The following is a 22923-nucleotide window of genomic DNA, read 5'->3' as shown; positions in this document are numbered from 1 at the left end:
GCAAAGAGGTGAGAAACAGCACAGTGTATCCAAGGAGTGCTGGGCAAGAAGGACAAGACAAAGAGGAGAGGGAGAGAACTTAGATACAATCATACGGATGGAGCCATTAAAGGATTTTAAGCAGGGAAATGACCTGGTCAAATCTGTGCTTTAAATGTGGGCATATAATTAGTAAAATGTTTGAGGTGAGAGCTAGTACAGATTCCAGTATTTGTCCTGTATCTCCCTGTATCTTGTCCTGTATCTCAATCCTCATTGATTGAGTAGGCAAAGAGCTTCATGATAGTTCAACATTTTTTCAATGGGTTATTTCATCTTATATAAAATGAGAATGTTTCAAATAGGATATTTGTTTTGGGTGCTGGAGCAAGACAGCAAACCTAAAAACCAACTAAGAGACTGTGGTAATAATCCAAGAGATACAAGGGCCTTCATCAAGTATTCAAAGGTGTGGAGGGACTGAGAAATAGAAGTGATCCCCTCATGGGCATTTCCAAAGCTTGAACTCTCTGCAGTTTGGTCTTCAAACAATCACAGAATTCTATGGTCGTAAAGGACATTGAAACCATCTTACCCAGCTTTTCTACTGGAGAAACTAAACCCGAGGAAGATAAAACGTTTTTTTCACTTCTCTGTATAATTAGTTGATGAAAGAGTTAAGAACAGGACACAAAACCCTGAAAAGCTCCATCTTTCAACCCTGATCTAGTAAGTGACCTTTTATTCTACCATGTCACTCAAATTTTCACTAAATCTGCTTTGTAGCAAAGATGATTTCTTAATTAGGACTACAAAAATAGAGTTCCAAAACACAAGCTGTTTGTCTAAAGGAAAATAGTTTAGAATTTAGATGTTTCCATGGATCACAGATATGTTATAGAACAAGAAGGGTCTTCTATTTAAATTTACCTTCAGGGTGACAGAAAGAGCTCAGGCTGATTCAAAACTGAACTCTATACTTGCCAAGAGAATGACATTGAGAGGGGTACCTGGGCAGCTCAGTTGGGTAAACAACCAACTCTTGATCTTAGCTCAGGTCTTGATCTTGGGGTTGTGAGTTCAAGCCCCATGATGGGCTCCACACTGGGGGTGGAGCCTACTTAAAAAAAAAAGAGAGAATGACATTGAGAAAGTCATTTAACCTCTGAAGCTCAGTTTTCTTATCTCTACAATGAAGAGAGAATTCTGATCTTACAGAGTTTTCATTATATAAAGTGCCTCTACAGTGCTTGGAGTTCAACAAATGTTAAGTGGCTTCTTTCTCTTTCTGTTACCTTTCTTGTCCCCTTCCTCAGCAAGAACTGTAAGAAAAAGTTACCCCTCCCCCATCTTCTCCAGCCTGGTACTTTGGTAGAAAGTACAATAAAGTGGTTAGAATTTGGCCGCTGGTGTCAGACTGACCAAGTGATGACTCATGGCCCTTTGTGAACCTGGACACACTCTTTAATCTAAGACTATTTATAAATCTGTGATAATGTGAAGATACTATTTCTACCTCATAGGGTTGCTACCAGGATTAAATAAGCTAAATACAAGGTGTTGAGAGCAGTGCCTGACATATGGTAAACAATGCAGCCATTGCTATGATGGTGTGAATTTTACTTGCAGAAAATCAGGTTACACTGCAATTTCCTTGATCTCCTTATTGTCATTGTTAACAATCTTCTTTTTCTTGCACACTTCATCTTTTCAAGAAAATAGTTGCATGCATTTCTCTTCAGACATGGAAGAAACTGAAAGGCTTCCTCTCAAAAGTAATTAAGGTAAATGTGATCAATGGATCCAACTGGCTGCCAGAAATGGAGTAGTGGAACCGAATATCATCAATTCAAGATATTGGACACCCACACATTGATCTGTGACCTGCTTTTGATTATAGGTCAATAGCTCCCCGTCCCTCATTCTATAGATCAGAGGCATGTTGAAGTACTTTCTGTGGACTGAGTGGTTTGATATGCCCTGTGAAGACAGTCAGGTGAGGATTAGAATTGGCCTTTTGTACCATCTTCAATGACAAGCACAGTATACGCATTAAAAATTTCCACTGAACGAATCAATCTGTAAAACTCCCTTTGTTAAGTGCCTTGGCACTACAGGATTAACTCTAGGGGCTATAGCTCACATTGCATTTGAGAACCACAGGACTAAAGTGTATGGCAGGGGCACCTGGGTGGCTCAGTTGGTTAAGTGTCCGACTCTTGGTTTCAGCTCAGGTCATGATCTCATGGTTTGTGGGATCAAGATCCACATCGGGCTCCATGCTGAGAGTGAAGTACCCACCTGGTATTCTGTCTTTCCCTCTCCCTCTGCCCCTCCCCTGTTCATGCTCACTTTCTCTCTCTCTCTCTCAAACTAAATAAATACACTAAAAATAATAATAATATAGTGGATGGCAAACATAGTAAATAAGAGATTGGGCTCCAGGGTGGGAATATTTGACTACTGGTTCCATCAGCACTTTAAGCCTGTGCCTTAAGCCTGTCACTTAACTTCTCAAAATCTCAACTTCCTCATCCACAAAGTGAGGAAAAAATAGATGAACCTAACTAGTAAGGTTCTCGAGAGATTAAGTGAGATAATGCTTGTAAAGAGTTTAGCACCAACTAGTGTTCAATAAATGTAGTGATGATGATGATTACCATTTCAAGTAAGAATTACTAAATGCTATACAATATTATACTGTTTAAAACACACAGAGAAGAATTCACAAAAGGGGAGATCAATGTGGCACTAGGTTGAGTATGCATCTTAACCACAGGATGGATGTTTCTTAGAGAAGATAGGTTCTGAGTCCAACCTTAGAGAAAGGATAGGTCTAGATCTGCAAAAGTCATGTTCCATGGGCAAAGAAGAGCCAGGAGGATGTGATCCTTGAATATTCAGAAGACACAGGAGTGAGTAAAACACAGAATTTTGAGTATGTGCTCCATGGGGAAGAAAAGGGGACATTTCAAAGTCTAGTGTGGAAATGGTGGACAATTTCAGAAAAACAAGCTACCTGGTGAGAAAAACCAGTGGAGCAAAAGCCATGGTGTGGTAGGTGAGCACGGGCTTTAGCACAGACAGAACCAGGTATGAAACCCTCAGACAAATTATCTAACATTTCCAAGACTCACTAGTCTCATCTTTGCTACAGGGATACTTTCATCTACCTTGCAGAGTTTCGAGGAAGATTAAATGAGATACTGAAGTTAAAACAGTCATGTAAGTGTCTGACTCAATGTCAGCTTGTGTGAGCATCTAGCAATATTCTAAGATAAGCAAACACTAAAAGAGCTACACAAATTCACCTGGACAAACACTTAACCTTAGGTGAATTAGAAAAAGTTTATCTTCATTCGGGGTCCTAACTCTCATCACTGATTTCTGTTGGAATTTAAGTACTATAATAATTGCCAGGTATTATCATTATCATGGATTAGATAAAGCTATCCTTATCTCAGTTACTCCTCACACATTCCAGGAGACAAAAATCATTTTTATTTGTCCCATTTTACAGATTAAAAAAGAAAACAAAAAAACAGTTTAGAGAGATTAGTCACTTGTCCAAGCTCACAATCAATGACAGAACCAGGATTGAACCAGGGCAGTCTGGCCCCAAAGATTGTGAGCTTCTGATTGTGGCAGTTGACAGACTGCAGCAGACCCATCTGAGACCCTCGGACATGTTCCTCCTGAGCCAGACCTGCTACGACAGCATGGGCCTCACTAGCTGCATTCAAGAAAGAAAAATAGTTCTGCAGGGAAAAGTGAGCATAGTTAGGTATGTGGCTGGACAGAGAAGAGGCTCCTTCTCTGTAATTTAATTCTCATCTTAATGCATAGCAAACAAACCTTTCCATCTTCGTGCACTCCAAATCTGGCCTCTGCTACAGGGAGAAGTGCCTGTTGGAGCCACTGTCCTAAAATGGCAGACACTGAATGCCTTCAAAACACAGAATCCTTAAGAAATAGGTTCAGTTGTGCCAAGTGACATTAATTGCATAGCCCAGCACTATCAATTGGAGTCTTGTCTGTAAAAAGAAAAGCTTGCCCCCACAGGCACTACTTAGAAACTATTTCCTCCTTTGCTGAGCCAAAATAACTGAAAATCAAATTCAAGAAAGTTCCAGAAAATCTGAAGAGGATTCAGTGAAGAGTGGAAAAAAAGATTAAAATATTAAACTACTGGTTCTCAGTTCTGTTTTCTTCGCAATTGTCTCCATACATTCTCCTCAGGTCTCCCATAACTAATCTAACTTTCTTACCTCTAATCTCCCAAAGCAAGGGGTGGTAGAAGGAAAGAAGGAGAAAGAGATAAAAGCAGGAGACAAGGGAGAGAAGGAGTGTCTTGGAAGGGAAAAGGGGAAGAAGGAGAATCATGGAAGTACTACACATTTCAGATCTTAGGTCAAAACCAGGGGTAGCTAAGATAACCAAGAAAGAGAGCATAAAATATATAAAGTTCCCAGGATTCTAGCAGAGGAGCATCCTTGTGTATTACAAAGCCAAGAGAATAATCAGGTTTCAAGTAGGCTAGAAACAAAGAAGCCAAAGAAATGTGGAGATGAAATCATCCATGCTGTTAATAGCTAACCACTCACCAAGAGACCTTGTCAGACCTCCCCAAGCCCACAGGGCATCTGGGCCTCAGGGCTCCCAGCAGTGTTTGCAATGGTGTCCTGTAAGGGGAAGGCAGACTTGGTATCTGATCACAGTGAAGTGTGTATTTATTTAGATGTTGGCCTGAGTATCTTTGGAACAGAGACTATACTCTATTCACATATGCAGACAGTTGGTATCTAATAAGGGTTTGCTGGAAAGTAGGGAAGAAAAGGAGGGGGGGGGAGGAAGAAAGAATGAAAGACAGAGACTTTCAGGAAACAGCTCCTCCTTATCTCAATCAGCATGAGTCAGATAGTAATTTGGGTCTCATACCAGCCATCTCATCCTTCAAATCTAGTGTCTACTTGCCCTGACAGTTCGGAAAGAGAAAAAAAGCAAAGTGATTCATTATCGTATCTTTTCACTAGAAAGTCTGAAAATTAACAGCAGCCAAAATTGCAAATAACTAAACTCAAAGGCAGATATTATGAACTTAATAAACCATTGTCTCTAAAATAATTGTTCTGAATGAGCTTTTAAAAAATTGTATCCCTTTTACATCTCCATCTGTCTCATGCTAAAACACCCTCAACTTTTAGCATACTGCCTTTGAAAGCTTAACTAAAGATACAGATGGATAACTAAAAAACAAAAAATGCAATAGTAACAATACCTTACATTCTAGCTATCAGTCTTCCTTCACCTTCAATCATCACAACGAGGCTCTGAGGTTGGTGGAACAAGGAGTATTGTCTCTAGCCATAGATGTGGAAACAGACGGGAAAATCACAGCACACAGCAGACTGAGCAAGATGAAAACCCAGGACTCTTGAGTCTGAGCTTAGCTCTCATCCTGAAGCCAGGCTTACAGTAGGGATGTTCTAGGATGTTGTCTGGATGTGTAGGTTGAGGCAGAGAGGGGAGCAAAATATTGCCCAACTTCTTACCTATCAGACATGCTCTTACCTATACTAATGTCTTCACTGTATGAGATAGACTTTTACTGTTCTCATGCAGCTGTAGTTTTCAAATTTCTTCTACCAGAAGGACCTTTTTATCAAAATTTCATGCCGAAGCCCTCTAATACCAAACAGATAAAAGTGAAGATAAAAGGCACTGGTTGGAACAGCTGGGAGACTTGCAAGAGGTTTGGTGACAGGGGCCATTGGCCTGTTTCAACACCAAACACATGAAAAACACCAGGATACTACCAAACAAAGACTGAAGACCATGTCACAGAGCATGGAGTGAGGACAGCAAGGACTTCACAGTCTGACTGATTCCAATTACAAGTCCACCACATGCTCCCTGCATGCACTGAGGAGGTAATCAACCTTCCTGAGCCTCTGTTGCTTCATCTCTAGAAGAGTCCTTGAAATACCTGCCAGGTGAGTCTTTTGAGGATTAACTCACGTACCCAAAGTGACTCACAGATCGCAGTGCCCAGCACACAGCAGGTACTCAGGCAGTGTCCTTCTAGAAGTACCTTGCCAAATCTCCACATTTTTCTGATAAAATAGATGTGTTCTGGTTCCCTTAGAGGGTATAAATTCCATTTGTTCTCTTAAATCCAGCTCGTGCCTTTAACACTCGAGGGCTTGTACTACTCCCGCAAACATTTAGCATTTTCTATTCAGTTAGCACAGCACTGAGACTTTAAAAGCAGCTTGAAAACAAACTTGATTCCAAATATGATTTATAATGTCCCAAGCAACAGCTCATTTACCCAAGAAAGCTCCATCAATTATTGACAGATGTACCCTCGGAGGAGAAGTAGCATTAAGACAAGGAGACACAGGGAAAAGCGTGCTTCAACCCCTTAAGCCAATTATCCAAGGTGATTCTGAGCATTAAATCCTTAGATATGCTTAATTTACTGTCCTTGCCTGTAAGCACAGAAAGAAGTGTGAGAAGGGGAAAAAAAATGCTATGCAATTTAGAACTGCTTTTAAAAACAAAGAAAAAGAATAGCATAGAGAGGAAAAATATATAGGAAGCACTATGTGGGTGTTGAACGCATGTGGGCTTACAGATTGAACATCCCCAGCCCTCGCACACCTTGCCCTCTCATTGCAGAACCAGTTACTCCCCACCTGCCTTTGTTCAGTAAAGAAATAATTGCACTTACCTGCCTCTGACCTAATAATTACAGCAGGGCCTGATTTTATTCTCAGCATGTTTATTGTGGTCGAATTTCCATGGTGTTCAGTGCAAAGGCCTTACTAAGGATGCTAGCATTATTTGCTTTAACATCAAGCTAGCGACAAGGCTATGTAAGGTTCTGTAAAAAGCCAAGAGGCCAGTGTGAACCCAGCCTGTGGAGGCTTGTAATCTACATTTGACATGCCAATATTAGAAAACCTTGGCAAGACCATGAGGTTCACATGCAAGGGAAGAAAGGGAGTGCATGAGGCCAAGAAATGTAAGGATGCTAATACATTTCTCCATAGTTTGCTCAAAAGGAGAAAAACAGGAGAGAGGTGTTTTTTTTTTCTGAAATCTAAATTATAAGGCAAGAGGTGGCCAATTATGCCCACTTAGCTTTAATTTGCCTGTACTGAGGAGTGTGTGTGTGTGTGTGTGTGTGTGTGTGTGTGTGTGTGTAAGTGAACATGCACACATAAGTACAGTGTATATATGCTGTGGACAAGCATGGGTAGATGGAAGTAAAGAAATTTGAGGGCATGGAGAAGAGGTCTAACCTATATAAAAAGTCTTGCATGATGAATTGAACATTTCTATATTAAGAAAATAAATCCTGCCGTAGGAGACCTGAAAAATTACTACCCTGACTTCTAATGCAATCTGTGGTTTAAAGTACAGTTATAGAACATTCTAAAATTACCTGCTTACACCTCATGACTTGGCAGAATGATTACAGGCTAGATTATTTCATCTTTTTATACTTTTTTATTAAGAATTAAGAGATCCACTATATTGGGTTATTAAAAGCCTGACCTCTTTTAGCATATTTTTTATCCCATTATTAAATAGTTCATATAAAATATAGTAAGCCTTGACTTTTGAAGCTTTAGCTTCTCAATTTCAGATTCACAATCAACCTGTGGGTGCTTGGTATCATTCAAATGATTTCAAAGCTACTGCCTCATCTGATTGACACCTGGATGCCTAACCATGTCTTCTGATTCCAGTCTAGTATGCATCCCACCGAATCACAACCTCCTATCGTTGCCTTGTCATCAAGTCTTTGAGGGATTGTGGATCAGGGATGGAAGGAGCAAAGGAGTGACAGACTCGTTGGTAATACAGAATGGTATGTCACTGGCTTGCTGTTAGAGGTATATGCTTTTATTCTTTTGGGACTCCCATTTCTCTAAACGTGAAACTGAAACAAGAGTATGGGATCTTTATTATTATTATTATTTTAGAGAGAGTGGGGGTGGGGTAGAATCTTGAGCAGACTCCTTGCTCAGTGAGGAGCCTGATACAGGGCTCGATCCCATGACCCTGGGATCACGACCTGGGCTGCAATCTAGAGTCGGATGTTCAACCAACTGAGCCACCCAGGTGCCCCAAGAGTACAGGATTTTTAATCAACTCACAAAAATGTTATCAAGGATATTAAGTATTCTGCACCTTTTTGAGATGACTAGTTATTTTAACAATCCTACAATTTCTTCACATCTTGTGTTAGAGGAGAGAAGCAGTCTAGGCTGGGGGGAGTCCTCTTTGGGGTCACTATCATCCTTGGGACACATTCTTAACATCTTCAAAATTTCATTCTTTAAGGGCTGAACATTTTTTACCCTTAAGAAGCATATTTGAAATAGCCAAAAGTTATTCAGAGCCAAGAGTGATAAATAAAAAGATCAAACTGGATAATATCAATAGTATCATCATATAAGATGTGACTATAAGGTAAAGTAACTTATCATCTTGAGTAATGTGTAAGCTGTTTTTGAACACAACTGCAAAAGAGAATTCCAAAGGGTTAAAATAGAAAGCAAATATCAAGAACATATTTCTTCCATTCACTAGATGAGAAAACTGATTTGGAAAATGAGCCCTCAGCCTGGACTATATGTGTACCCACATATACGTGTACATGCACCTGTGTGTGCCTGTACATACGTGTGCATGCATTCATACATGCACATGCCACAAATGGGGATTGCCTTCATTCACATATCATTCTGTAAGAACTGTTACTTACTTAGTCTGTTCATGTGAGCACCTGAATCTCAAGTACAGCTGTCATGACCCCAGAGCAGACTTGTATCTTCATATTCCGGGAACAATATTACTGTTCCTGACTTAAAAAAAAAAATAAGGAAATTATGTGTCATCTCTTACTTTTTAATTAGAACTATATACTTATCCAAACAGTGAAGCATGGAAATATAAATAAACTATGCATTAAATGCAAGGTTTTGGATCTTAACTTGCAAACAATACCTACTAGATACAAATAATATTTTTTGAAGTTTTTAGGAAATGGAATGAAGTAGGTAAAGCACCTTCTAGTTTGTGTATGAGAGTACTTCTTGCAAAGGTTTTCTTCTCTTGGAAACAACAGAAGCCAAAAATCATAATGATCACCATGCACGTAGGGAGTATGATTTAGCACAGAATTATATTATGAATTTAAAAAAATTGTGTGAACTATGAGTTCACAGCAAATTTGTTTCTCTGGAGACTGGGACAGCAATTCTGGAACCACTTTCTCTTTTACTAGGGGTTAAACAAAGTAAGTAAATATATTGTAGATAACAAGGACCAAGTTTCTCATGCTCAGGAAAGAAGTCACAAATAAGGAAAGAAGGAAGAACAATGACACCCTAGCAGCAATGAACACACCTACTGCTCAGATCTTAGTTTCTAAAAGCCATTCTCCAAAAAAAAAAAAAAAAAAGAACCAAAGGGTTTCTTGGAAGAAGTGGTTAATTCCAAGCCTGAGGCTAGGAAAATACAAGATGAGTCTGGAGCATCTTAAAATTCTAAAAAGTAAAGAAATGCTCAAAAAAAGGATGGGAGAGGAGCACCTAGCTGGCTCAGTCAGTAGAGCATGCGATTCTTGATCTCAGGGTCATGAATTCAAGCCCCACATTGGGTGTAGAGATCACATACATTCATACATACATACATACATACATAAACTTAAAAAAAATAAGGATGGGAGGATGTGGAAAGGCCACAGGAGCCAACCTGAAAGAGCTTATGATGACCAAAAGTAGAACAACGTGAGCAACAAAAACAAACAAACAAAAAATGATAGCATCGTATTATATCTCATAGAATAAAGCAAGTTAATACACATGCATCTATACTGATATAACTAATTGAATAAATAAGTAAATGGAAAAAAGATAGCTCTCTCTTCAAATGAATTCTAATTAATAAATGTGAGGGCGTGGGAAATGAGGGAATAGAAAATCACTCTTAAAACACTACAACTTGTTGCAGGCAAGATCCACAGATGAATGCTAAAATGGTGGATGAAAGTTGGAGAAGAAACAAGTCATTTTCATAGTATAAAGTATCTCTGCCCAAGATATCGATTGATTACAAAGGGGAAAATAATAACACTTGAGACACCTGGCAGCTGCCACCTGAACCAAGTAACCAAAGTTCACACCACCAGTGATAAGACATCTGGCTCTGAGAAGGGCTCATCACTGTGTTATTCTTCTTGGTAATGCATACCCTCAATCTAGTCAAGGGAAAAACACCAGATAAAACCAAATTGAGGGTTAAGTCTTCACAATAACAGCTGACCAGAACTTTTCAGAAGTATCAAGTTCATGAAAGACAGGGAAAGAGAAAAACAGTTGTAGAGTGGAGGAAACCAAGCAGACATGACAACCAAATGCAGTGAGACCTGAGACAGAATCCTAGAACAGAAAAAGGACATTAGTGGAGAACCTGCTAATATCAAAATAAAATTTGTACTTGGGTTAATATTATTGTGCGAAGGTTACATTCTCCATTTTGACCATCGTACTGTGATAATAAGACTAACTGTAGAGGAAGCTGGGTGAAAAGTACATAAGAAATATCAGTACTATTTTTACAACTTTTCTGAAGCATAAAATTAAAAATTAAAAATAACTTTAAACTGATAAAATAATCTAATCAGAAGAATATTATGATTTATTAAACTATACTTCTATGTCCTATGAAATAGTGAGTTCATTATCATTAGAGCTCTCTGAGCCTTAGGGAAAATAATCCAAAAATGTATCATCTTCCTGCTTCTGATACAACAGCCATGAGGGAGAAAGACCAGAGAAAGATGGTTTTGACCTGATAAATAGGAGCACCCTTTTTTAGGGTCCCTGGTCCCTGGTTATATTCTGGGGCTAATGTGTTTGGCAGTTAGGTGACATCTGAGAACCTACTGTGTTATTCCTACTCTCCGTAGGTGGGAAAAATTGAGTCCTGATTCATGTTTATAAGAAATGATGGGATGTTGACAATAAAAATAGCACTTTTTAAGAGCTTACTACATGCTAGAACATTCCAAACTCTTTACATATCTGATTCATCTCTCACAATAGCCCTATCAAGTAAATATTATTATCCCCTTTCTACAGATAGGCAATGGGTATAGAGAGGGGAAATCAGATAAAGAAAAGGTATGTTTCTGGGAAAACCATGGAGAAAACCATGGCCCATCTCTTCTTTTCTGGTCATCTATTTACCAATCCTGCACTGGCTGGTGTTTTACCTGCCTAACTGAGATATACCCTATTTTAACTAATTGCCCAGACTGAAGTCTTTTCACACTAAAAACAGATCAAGTAGATCTATATGAAAGAGCCATACATGGGGAGACATTTCCTCTGGCTGGACCCTGAGTCCCAGAGCCCACACCACCTTCCTCCTTCACCAAAAGTATGAGCATACTTTCTCTAGCCCCAGGACTCTAGTCAGCTTATGGCAGAAAACATGTTAAGAAATAATACCTCCTCTAGGCATGAAAAAGTCCTCTCTCTCTTGCTGGACTAGTCACTCAGACTGAGATTTCACCCTTGGAAATGAATAATTACTTGTTGTCCAGCTGTATATTCATTTCCTGAGAAAATGGAAGTTGGCACATATTTTCCCTGTTTCTCTGTGCTTGTTCCGGTTATGATAGTAACTATGCTTCACATTATTTGTATAGTGCTCTTGGTTTATAAACTTCACTCACCAACTGTACCTGGTCTTCAAAATCAACCTTAGAGATTAGTTCATATATCATCAACAAATATTTATTAAGTGCTTGCTATGTGTCAGGCCCTAGGAATGAAACAGTCACCAGGAACAATGTCATCTTTGCCCACTCTCCTGGAGTTGACATTACAGTGAGGAATTCAAGCAAAAAAACCAAAACAAACAAAAAAAAACCTAAACATATACTTAAAAGAAGTATAAACTATGGAGTTATCTAAAAAAAAAAAAAAAACAAAGAATACTATAAAAAAATACCCAGGCATAACATGGAGAGACCTACGTCAGAGAGATTAGTCAAGGCATCTCTGAGAAGGTGATGTTTGATGAGAAGCAGGCAGCCCTGCAAAGTTTGGCGGGGGAGGGGGGTGCCTCTCATTCAGAGGAATCAGCATGTGCAAGGGAGGGCTGGGAAGGGTGAGAAAACAGTTTGGCACATTCTGTAAACTACCAGAAGGTAAATTCCTCTGGAAAACAGGGAACAAGAGGGATAGAGGCCTGAAATGAAGTCCCAGAGGAAAGCAAAGAGTATGTGGCATCTAGGGCTGGTGCTTAGAGGCTTTTTCTAATGGTTTTCTTCCAAACACAATGGAAAGAGCTGGCAATACTATGGTTATTTTACAGGTGAGTAAAACTAAGCTCAGAGAAATTACGTGTCTTGTCTGAATTCTTAGCATGCATATGGTTCCATCCCAGGACTTTCCATTCCTTTCTTCTCTCCAGATGGGTGTCCACTGCATGCTACATGCACATTACTACTGGCTAGATAAGGTATAGTTTTAATCTCATTTAGATTAAGTCTGGAAGTGGGAAATGGCCTTGTGAACAAATGCAATAAAATATTACAGTCTCTATGTCCAGAAGTCTCCACAAAATATAGAGGATACTTGAAGAGGGAAGAAATCAGTTCTATGTGGGTTAGGCAGAGAGAGACAGAGAGTTGGCATTGAGCTCAGCCTAGAAGATGAATATTTATAAGGAAAATGGGGGGTGGGGGATCATCAAAGCAGGTTGAGCAAAGATACAGAGAATTAAACAGCCTGGTAGATGCTGGAAATAGCAAGCTACTTCTGGCATGGAGTGAGGGGGGGCACTCAATAGTAGGACTGAAAAAATAGAAATGGCCAAAGACCAGATCCCTGGCGTGGCAAAGAAAGAAGTTCTAACTTCATTCTCTAAGCAATGGAAGCCAGTGCATTTTCAAGTAAGGGAGCAACCTGATGGAATTTGTTTCAGATAGATCATATCAACAGAACTGTAGAGATGAATGGGGGGTGGAGGCAACAATGGAAAAAGGGATTTTAGAAGGCTTGCAAGGTCTAGGGCAAGAGGAAATGGAGGTAAGACCACAAGTGTGCGCAGAAGAGAAGATCAAACAGAAAGGAAAGACGAGGGAGGTGCAAAACTTAGACATGAGTGTTTGGAGTGAGGGGACTTAGGGTGAACTCTGGGTTTTTATGACTTTTGAGTCTAAATTCAGTACTTTTGAGATGGTGAGCTTCCATTCCTTCTATTAAAAAAAAAAGTATTTTATTTGTTGCAAACAGTTTAACATGTCTTCTCTTCCAGCTAAGACAAACTCACCTAAGATTATTCGTATTTTAAGTTATTTTTAAAAGAAAATATGCTTTTTTTTCCTGACAAACTATTGTTTGGAAGACAATGAAACTTTTTACCTAAAGTGATCAGCATAATGTCCTCTACTGAGATAAAGAACGTGTTTCCAAATTGCCTCTGGCAGGACAGATATCTATCTAAGCAGACAATGAAGGTAGGTTGTAACGGAGTGTTTTTCTGCAGTTTAAGTTTCTAGCAAAGGAAAAATATTAGTACTCTATTTAAGAAGATAGCTCTCTCTCTGAGATCCTCAGATTCTCCTTATGTTCAGACCTGTCTTGACATGCCCTGCTACCATCAGAAACACAGCATATGGAAGTTCAATTTCTATTCTCAGATGCTCAAGAAATAACTTCAGATTCAAGTCTGAGATTTGACTTGAAAGACAGGATATTAGCACATCATTGATAGTGCCTGAAAACCAAAACATTTTAAAATTATATTTAAAGAATTCTCAAAATGATTTGGCTCTAGGGGACAACTGTCAGTGACATTTCTACATTACTTGTTCCAAGAGCCTATATAGGATAGCTTCCATATACATCTAGCCCTCATCTCATTTTCCTTCCCCATGCTCCCTCTCTCTTGCCCATTTCATTATTCTGATTGTTTTAGAGACATACAGAAAACCTTTAACCATACTTGGGGGAGAAGTGATCTGAGATTCTTATTCACTTAATGTTTTACATAGAATGTGCTATGTGTGGAGAACTATCAAAGAAAAGGTGTTGACCATGGACTGTCTTGGTAAAATCACCACCATTAATGGTATTTGGTAGAACTGTGCCACATACTTTACAGATTAAAGAGATAAGTCACTATTGCCATGGCAAAGAGGCTAAAGAGGCTAGGTAACTCAATAAATATCACACACCAGTAAGTGATGGAATTGGGATTCACACACAGCTCTGTGACTCCAAAGCTGAGGAAATGGGTAGCCATTTCTAATTCTAGTGAACCTCCCAACACTCCCAACACTCCCAACACAATTTGGGGGGAAATTTTACAAATGCCATTTAAGTCTTTTTTTTTTCACAAGCACAAATGTGGAAAAATAATTCTGATTTATATGCATGTATCCTTAATTGGCTGTCTTGCTTATTTATTTCAGGATGCAAAGGCACATTCACTCATTAAACCTCCAGGTGTTTCCACAAATTGGCAAAGGAAATAGAAATAATGGACATCACATGCTTCTTGCAATAGCCAGCAATTAATGGAAAGGGCTCTCACAGCCATAGTTAACTCAGCGATAAACTCATATCCTTCCCATCTAACTCCAGGAGCAAATTTCTGAGTAAACAAATGAGTTAATTTGCTCTCTGAGCTAATGTGGACCAAGGAGAGGCAATTCTCTATTGAGCAAGTAGTGCTGGAGTTTGTTAATGACAACCTTAAAGTAGCCTAACATTACAGTCTCATATGATAAATCTCAGTCTACTAAATCTAAATTTCAGACTACTAAAAATCAATTGCTTGGAGGGAAGAGACTGTCAGCAGAAAGTATGAAGGTGTGAAGGAGATAGTGTATTTTTAAAACATACTGATATAATTCAGTCATCTTCCAGAGAAATAGGTTACTTGGATCAGATGAGTAACTTCCCCAGCCATGTTCCCTACCTTTGTAGACTCATTTTGTGTATATCATAGAAGGTATAGGTTATTACAGGATGTTATAGGGATCTTATATTTATTATCAAAGTTACAGGATGCTAAAAGATGTCATAATATGTTATAGGATGCTATAGGAGTCATTGGATGGGCCAGGAGTTAGGAGAATTTAAATGGTGAGGAATAGAAGCCCAGGGAAGTAGACAGAATCTGACCAGTGGAAATACCTGAACTACATCTTAGGATATCTCAAGAATGAACATTATTTGTTTCCTGTTGAGGCTCTAACAAATCATCACAAACTTAGTGGCTTAAAACAATACTACTGTATTATCTCACAGTCTCTAAAGGTCAAAAGTCTATTTGGGTTGGGCTGGGTCCTCTCCTTAGGGTCTCACAATACCAAAATCAAAGTTTTGATAGGGCTGCATTCCTTGCTCAAGGTGCTGGGGAAGAATCTGCTCCCAAGCTCATTTAGATTGTTGACCAAATTCAGTTCCTTGCAGTGGTAGGACTGAGGCTCCCACTTTGCTGGATACGTCTGGGACATGTGGGGAGATGGTTATTGCTCCTAACAGCTGCCCATACTCTTTCTCATGCTCTGTTTGGTACCTCCAGATTGGATAACCTCCCTGTGTTAATAATTTTTTTTTAAATGTTTATTTATTTTTGAGAGAGAGAATGGGGGAGGGGCAAAGAGAGAGGGAGATGCAGAATCCGAAGCAGGCTCCAGGCTCTGAGCTGTTGGCACAGAGCCCGACATGGGGCTCAAACTCAGGAACCGTGAGATCATGACCTGAGCCGAATTTGGACACCCAACCGACAGAGCCATCCAGGCACTCCTAACCTCCCTATGTCAAAGTCTTTACTGCAATTATATCTCCAAAGTCCCTTTTGCCATGTAACATAACCACAGCATGCCATCAGGAGGCAAAGTTTATGGGAATCAAAATTCTGCCTACCATCAGCATGATTTTTTCCTAGGAGACCTGGCTCACAAATACTCTATAACAGAATGGGGGATGGGCTAAATGGCGATGAGTATTTAGGAGGGCACTTGTTGCAAAGAGCACTGGGTATTGTACGTAAGTGATGAATCACAAAATTCTACACCTGAAACCAGTATTACACCATATGTTAATTAACTAGAATTTAAATAAAATTTTGAGGAAAAAAAAAAAAAGAATGTGGATGCCAAAACCACCAGGCTGTCTTTGAAATTTTATGAGTGTGAGGAGAACCCTATGCAGAAGTGCCTCTTTCTTCAGAAAGCAACCAAATCCACTTGGTTCACACCAAACTGTTTTGAGCTATGAAAGACAGAGTACTTAAAAGTAGCGTACAAGTTAGCAGAAAACACATGGGTCTTATTTTTAAGGCAATGCTAGCAGAAAACCTAGATTGGTAGGTTTAGTAATAACAAAAGCTATGATTTGTGCCAGATATTACGTAGCCTCTAATACAATGTGAATATTCCCTTTCTATCGGTTCTTTGATAGAATGGGACACAACCATTCCTTCTGGACAATGGAGAAATAGATTTCAATGCCATCAGTACTATAATGAAACATGTAGTACCAACACAATAATCCCAACCAATCTTCCCTGTGCCCCTGAAAGTTTTCCACATAGGACTATGTAAACTAAACTTATATAAGTGCAAAACGTGGAATGAGATTGTGCATGGCATGGTTCATTGCTGCCACAGAATTGCAGTGCAGTGCAATCACAAACTGTTGTCACAAATCTCAAATCTGCTTTGACATCACAGTTGGCAAATTAGAGTCCATCAGCAGACACAGCTCACTGGTCTCTGCTCATTCATTTTCTTATGCAATAAAATCATTTCCCAGCAAGAATACAATTGCATGAGAGTCACTTCACAGTGAGAACTATCCAGAACAGTAGTTAAACTCCAGGGGGTTATATAAATACAAATAAAGTCAGAATTTTAAAAATTCTTTGAGTTAATATTTAAAGAACCAGGGTACTTAACATCCCTGACCAATCAAAATGGTAACTTGGTTAAGTATAGAAGTTCTTTATTACTTAGGGGATTTAACATTGACCTGAAAGGCAGTGATTTGCATTTAAAAATTTTTTTATGTTTATTTATTTATTTATTTATTTATTTATTTATTTATTTATTATGAGAGAGAGAGTGAGCACAAGTCAGATAGGGTCAGAAAGAGAGGGAGAGAGAATTCTAAGTAGGCTCTGTGTTATCAGCACAGAGTCTGATGTGGGGCTCGAACTCACAAACCGTGAGATCATGACCTGAGCCAAGATCGAGAGTCAGACACTTAACCAACTGAGTCACCCAGGTGCCCCAGAAAGGCAATGATTTCTATTTTAGGTTGAGATCAATCCTAATGACAATGATTCAACTCATCAACAAATGGAAATAAATCCAGAGCAAACTGAATTAAAGCCAGTTGCAACTAACAGAGTTGAAGTGGTGTGGCCCATGTTTTGTTTTGAAGTTACCACTTAATTTTGGTACAGATACCACCTCCAGTACAATCTCCCACCCTTCTTTTAACTATTAGAGACTAGAAAATGGTAGCCATAATAACCCATTCTGTATCTTTTCATGCTTTCTATTCTTTCCATGTAATTGACAACTGCTCTTTGGAGGCTAATACTCCCCGAACTTTAGAATGAACTTTGAATGCTTGTATTTTTATTAATATCCTTCAGAACATTACCCTGTGCTACACTCTTCCTTTAAAAAGAAATAATTAATTAGATGATTTAGGATATAAAATATTTATGCAGCTTTCATTCTGACTAAAATTAGGAAAAATTAGGGTTTTTGTAATTTTTAGCATGTTACACGACAGATACAAATACAAGAAAGCATATTTACTTATAAACATAGATTTAAATAGTAGATAAAGCATATTATTTTGTATCAGAAAACAAAAGAAGAGTTTTAATCACTCCAACTTTAAGTCACTTTACTATCTTAGTAAAAAACAAATTCCGTAAGAATACAATCAACTTTCACATAAAATCAGGAAGATTCCATAAAAATGGAAGATATCTAATGAAAAACTGTGTGACCTTTAACACAGTTTAACCCAACAATAAAATCTTATTTTCATTCTCTGTTCTACATATTACTTCATGTATTATCAGCCTCAGAAAATTTTCAATGACAATAATTTCATTGAAAGTGTCCTAATATAACCTATATTCAAATTCACTGAATGTCATGTATCACTTGTATAGCCTCTTTCTTGACATTATTTTCAAAATATTGTTTGCATCCAATCCTTCTTTTCTGCACACACTCAAATTCATACTATGGCTGTTACAGAAATTGCTAATTTACATATAGATTAAAAATTACCTTGAAACCCATTTACACCCTGATGAGTTAAAGACAAAGTAACTCAAAGATGATAGCTGGCTTCCATTAAATTCACGTATTATGAAACATTACACTAGTACAAATACAGGTTTCAGCTCCACGGCTTGGATCCTAAACTGTCGGAGACGATGAGGGCAGCTCAGCAGACACAGCCAAATTCAGATATTTTCTTTATTATTATTGCACTTCGTGAGACACTACCCCTTAAATTGACTCACTTCTTTGCTTATTCTTTATGTTTCATCCAATGCTCATTAATAGTAGTCATTTTAAGTCAAGTCAGTTAGCAGGCATTGGCAATCTAACCAATTTTAATTAGACTCGAGGAAAGAACGTTCTTTGAAAATGCCGGAGAAGTTTGAAGTCTGACTGCCTAGTGTGATAGCTCTGGTCTCCTGGCCTGCCTGCCTGTCCATCTGCTGGACTCAGCATTACATGATTGCTGCCTAATAGGACAGGTTTTCTAGCACTTCCAGTAAGTACAAGTCCACTCACAGTGGACATCTCATTCAATGTGCCTGCTTTGCCCAAATCTCCCTTCAACTGCCTCACTCGTGGTCCCTATTTAAAGGGGAAGAGCTTGATGGCCAAAGAACACTGTGACACTAGTACTGGACAAAAAATGGACAGCTTTCTCTAGGCCTGTAAACCTACTGGCCTGTTACCAGTTAGATTCTACCTCTCTGGAGAATTTAAACTCCTATTCATACAGATTGTGGTCGAGAAAAGCTGAAAGGTCATGGAGGGATGAGATCAGAGTAGGTGTCAAGGAAAGCCATGTTAGTAAGAAGCAGAGGCTATGAATCAGCAGGTTAAATTATCCAGGAGAGAAGAGAATGAAGGAGACTTGCAGGGAATGACAGAGTGGAAAAAACATACTGTACTGCAGAGACAGGACAAAGGAGAAATAAAAACAGCGCGAGATCCAGAGAGGCAAAATCAGAGACAGAGAACTCCTGAGTTCCCACTGGCTTTCTATCTCCTGGTTCAGTTCCCATGAAGCTTGGCCATATTTCTTACCTCAATTTAGTGATGTAGCCTTCTATCATCTCCATGTACCTCTTTTTAACTTGAACTGATTTGAATAACTGTTCTTTTTGAGACAACAAACTGATTAAAACACCACATTTAAAGGATGTTTTTTCAAGATACGGTGGCAGATCAACTAGCTTATATCTGGATTTAAGAGAAGCAAAGAAAACAAAAATGTGTTTGGTAGAAAAGGGAACAATTTCTGAGCATCCTGATATGAAAGGATTCTCTGACCTAACACCCAACATACTGCACTATTAAAAAACAAACACCCATGTCTGCTTTCTCTTCATGAGAAAGTACTACATACCTAAACGTTTTTACCTCTGAACGTTTTTAAAGAACTCAGAATAAGTGACATGTTTGTCTTTTAAAAGTTGGAAAGTCTTGAAGATGGTTGGTTTCGAAGCTTGTTCTGTGCTCAGCATTTATACTTTGGTGTTTATTCAAGAAATTTTAAGCCTCCTTCCTCTCTGTCCATCTGACTCCTTTAGCCTAACTGTGTCTTTCCACCCAATTCATATGCTGATGATCCTGACTCTTAATTGTCCTTCTGTCTCCAGTTCTTTTTTTGCTAAATGTTACCAGAGAGAGTATTTCCTCTTATCCCTTTATAAACTGAGACAAGTTTCCAGTTTCCAGAAATATAGGCAACACTACAAAAGAAACGGCAGTGAATCTGGACTACTGCCAGAGTCTAACAATTTAAAAATCAACCAGATAAAAAGAAAATGAGACAATGGCTCCTTTCTACCAGAAGAACTTTGATCAAATGGTTGTTTTACAAATGGGGAGGTATTTATTTGAGGCGAAAACAGAACAAATCACCAAACAAACAAGCGCTTTAAAACAAATACAACAAAGAAATTTTAAAAGAAAAATCTTTAACCAGCAATTCCACTTCTACACGTTTATCCCAAAGAAATAAAAACGCAGGCCCATACAAAGACTTGTACAAGAATCTTCATGAAAGCGTTATTCATAATAGCTCCAAAATGGAAACAGTGCCAAAGTCCATCAGTAACAGAATACAAAAACAAATTGTGGATATCGACACAATGGATAATACTCAGAAGTAGAAATGAAGTTATGATTTATGCAACAACAGATGAATACCAATAATATTACGGTGAAAGAAAGAAATTAGACACAAAAGCATATATACTGTATGATTCAACTTATATGAAATTCTCCAGAAAGCAAAACTAAGCTATAGTAACAGAAAGCAGACCAGTGTTTGAGGCCAGAGATGGTGGTGGTAGGAGGGTGTAGACTACAAAGAAGCATGAGGTAGCTCCTTGGGAAAATGGGAAGGTCTTGATGATGGTGGTGGTCACACACTCATATACATTTGCAAAAGATCACTGAACTGAACACTTTTTATTCATTCATTTATTTTTATTTTGAGAGAGGGGGGAGCAGGGGAGGGGCAAAGAGAGAGGGTGAGAGAGACACCCAGGCAGGCTCTGCACTCTCAGCGCGGAGCCTGAGGCAGGGCTCCGTCTTGTGAGCCGCGAGATCATGATCTGAGCCGAAATCAAGAGTTGAATGTTCAACCGACTGAGCCACTGGGGTGTCCCTGAACTGAACACTTTTTAAATGAGTGCATTTTACTGCATATTAATTAGACAGCAATAATGCTGATTTTATTTTTTTTTTTAATTTTTTTTTTCAACGTTTATTTATTTTTGGGACAGAGAGAGACAGAGCATGAACGGGGGAGGGGCAGAGAGAGAGGGAGACACAGAATCGGAAACAGGCTCCAGGCTCTGAGCCATCAGCCCAGAGCCTGACGCGGGGCTCGAACTCACGGACCGCAAGATCGTGACCTGGCTGAAGTCGGACGCTTAACCGACTGCGCCACCCAGGCGCCCCAATAATGCTGATTTTAAAACAAAAACTTTACCATAAAGCTGGACCCCATCCCCAACCTTTACCGAAACATAAGTGACCTTATGTGAAGCCATTATATATACAAATGCTCAAACTATTTTTTATTTAACATACTTCAACAGAGATTCTTCATACAGCTACCTAAATTCACTTAGTCACCATTTAATGGAATCTAGTTATTCAATATGTTCTTATGGCATAGCTGTAGCAGAAAAACATTTACTATTTTCATCTTTATAAAAGAAAAGGTTTGGGGCACCTGGGTGGCTCAGTCGGTTGAGCGTCCGACTTCGGCTCAGGTCATGATCTCACAGTTAGAGTTCGAGCCCCACATCGGGCTCTGTGCTGACAGCTTGGAGCCTGGAGCCTACTTTGGATTCTGTGTCTCCCCCTCTCTCTACCCCTCCCCTGCTCACGCTCTTTGTCTCTCTGTCTCTCAATAATAAATAAATGTTAAAAAAAAATTTTAAAAAGGTTGATCATTCTTAATTATACAGTTTTTGAGTAAGAGTGATAAAAGTCTGAGAGACTTTGAGGAGACAGAATAAAAGGTACAACTTCCATTTTTCTCCCCTAACTGAAACTACTAAGCATTTTGTATGTGTACATATAATTTAGAATATATTTTTTTGTTTATGACTGGGCCTCCCTTGGTGCTTAGTGTAGTTATCCCTACTTTGAAAGCCAAAGAGTCATTTTTTAAAAGTAAAGAATGTCCTGGGGGCCATATTAGCCCATTCTCTCTATCAGACATAAATCACTGATATACATAACAGTAGAAGCAAAGCCATAATCCACCACGGGAATCTTTTCTTGGCCTCTAGGAAACCTTCAAGAAAACTGTAATGGTTCAATGACTATAATAAATTGGTATGGTTATCACTTAAGGGTAACAGGCATCTATAGATGCCCAACCACACCCCTCCATGCCACCTAATCCATTAGTGAAGCCACTAAAACAAAATGATCCAAGGTGTCTCTAGTGAAAAAGGCTGGGGTGGGGGGCAGGGAGGAGGAAGATGTGTATCAAATAAGTTGCATTCTTCCAAAGTCAAAACTTGGAGACTTACAAATTTTCTGCTCTTCTTATGATCTCTCATAGCACAAGGATTTTTTTTTCTATATTTTGAATATATTATTTGTCATTACTTCCAGGTAATTCATTGTCTCAATTGATCTATAATGTTAATCAAATGCTTCAGGACAGAGCTTAATTATTGAATTTTGGTGACTGGTGTAAAGAGCTCCTGTGTGCCACCTGCAGCCATGACACTAGAGGCTTCCGATTGGTTGAAGTCACCCGGGACTAGTGGTTAAAATGTAAGTCACTGATGCACCTCCTCAAGAATCCAGGTGTGGTAAATCCTCTTGCAGTGAAATAACATCACCCACACTTTATACAGTACCTGACAATTTTTAATTGTCCTAAGTGAATGTCTAACAATGTCTAGTACAATGACATCTCCTAAAATAGATAAAAAAGAAATACCTGTGTTCATAGAATATGAGGCCCAAATATCTCCAGCTTTAATAGGCCTAGCTGGTATAATTAGAAGAACTTAACCTTCCCCTCGGGCTGTCCCATTATTATCTTTAAGAGTCTCCTAGGAAGTCCTTCAAATATTCTCCAAATAGGG

At 38.9% G+C, this 22923-nt stretch overlaps 1 long non-coding RNA gene across 1 annotated transcript in view; it reads right to left on the bottom strand.

The window, feature by feature from the left end:
• The window catches only part of LOC124501199 (uncharacterized), a 181090-nt gene that overhangs the window by 110856 nt on the left and 47311 nt on the right, over positions 1-22923 (bottom strand). Inside the window, exon 5 of the long non-coding RNA XR_006959721.1 lies at positions 8759-8858. This is a non-coding gene — a long non-coding RNA (uncharacterized LOC124501199). The remainder of the gene's footprint in view (positions 1-8758; positions 8859-22923) is intronic.

The sequence above is a fragment of the Lynx rufus genome, unplaced genomic scaffold (assembly GCF_022079265.1).
Source record: "Lynx rufus isolate CCGP_SWC_20201006 ecotype Redwood Valley unplaced genomic scaffold, mLynRuf1.p SCAF_10, whole genome shotgun sequence".
In the NCBI taxonomy this organism is placed as follows: domain Eukaryota; kingdom Metazoa; phylum Chordata; class Mammalia; order Carnivora; family Felidae; genus Lynx; species Lynx rufus.
The sequence above is the reverse complement of the archived record's forward strand: the minus strand, read 5'-3'. Positions and strand labels throughout refer to the sequence as shown.